Here is a 1,571-nt window from a genome sequence, read left to right on the forward strand (position 1 = left end):
CTGGGGAAAAAATTTTAAAAGCCTGTAATACACACTACTTTTTTCCTAACACTTGTGAAGTTGGATCTTGTTCCTGATTTTTAATAATACGGGAGTCAAATATACCTCAAGGTAGCAGAACTATGCTTGTATGGAGGGTCACTAAGTGGTGCACAATTACTGTTCTGCAGAAGTGGGGACAGACAGCCCATCTAAGTGCCCTCTAGATTGCTCTGACACAGCCCGTTGGCGGCCACAACCACCAATTGAACACCTAGATAGTGTGGTTTCTTCCCTTAGGTATCTTCCTTTAAGACGTAATGTCTTAACCCAGGCGTTTTCACTCTGTAGGTTGCAACACTGCCAGATCGTAAAATTTGGCCATGGAACTTGACCTCTCTGGTCATGGGCCCAAACTGAACCACTTTCAAGTCTTCCAGGGAACAAAATAAAACCAAATCAACAGTGGTAATGTTTGTCCAAAAAGTCATTCGGGATCTAGGTGAGTTGGTGCTCTCGGGCCACTCTTTGAAGCCAGGGTGAGTTCTGAGAGGATGGGAGAGAATTGAGTGAGAGTATTTATTCCTCAGGGATAATGGAGACAAGAAAATAAGGCCCGTCCCCCAACACAAGAACAACAACTTGAGTACTGGCAACAACGTCGTGAACTCCTCCTCGGTCTGCACCTTTCAAAAAATGATCAAGGATGCACAGGATTGCCTCCTGTGTCTATGGGGATCCAACCCATAGCGTCTCTGTGGGCTTGAATTGCCTCAAAGTAATCTCTAGTAATCCTTTCCAATGCCTCATCAAACATCAGCCACCATCCAGCTCATACTGAACACCAAGTCTATTATTGTCAAGCGACAATGGGAGCAAACCGGCTGCTTTCTAAGATGAGCACAAGAGGGGAGGTTGCGGACAGTTTCTGGAATGGGTTCTAACTATGGGTCCACAGGCTACAGGAGTGGAGATTTTGATAGTACCCCTAACAAGCTGGATCCAGTGTAGACCTGCACTTCCAAGAAGCCAGCTTTCTCCAGTCACTTCACTCCAGAACGTTGACAGCAACTTATCCTCTTGTACCTACCTTTGAAAGCAGCCTCTCCTGCTCCCGTGTCAGCCTGAATTTCAGAGATGCGATATAATATTTGTTCTCATTTTGAGTCATGCCTCATCATCAAATCAAGGTGTTAAAGGCTTTGGTCCATCCTTCTGCTCACCTCCACTGTTCTTCCCCCTCCTTCCTTGGATGCCTTCTCACTAGAGAGGCTCACCTTCTGGCAATATGTCTGACAACCTTGCACTTCTAGTCATATTATTTCCAGGGGCTAATCCATCAAAAGTGGACAGCTTATTCCATCTTTCGGCATTATATCTGAAAAGAGTCCATTGCTATGAACAAGGGTTTCAGTGATCAATCTCTCAATAGTGGACAACCTTTCCCTTCTCCTCGGTCTGTTCTTAGTCAAGAGCCTCTGCTGGAACCTCTTCACCTTGGATGTCCCTGAAAATCTTTAAAAAACCAGTGACACAACTTCTACTAGACAGCAAGATTTAAGGCACCACAGTATGACAAACGGATGGATAAG

This window comes from Tenrec ecaudatus, chromosome 8 (genome assembly GCF_050624435.1).
Source record: "Tenrec ecaudatus isolate mTenEca1 chromosome 8, mTenEca1.hap1, whole genome shotgun sequence".
Taxonomy (NCBI): domain Eukaryota; kingdom Metazoa; phylum Chordata; class Mammalia; order Afrosoricida; family Tenrecidae; genus Tenrec; species Tenrec ecaudatus.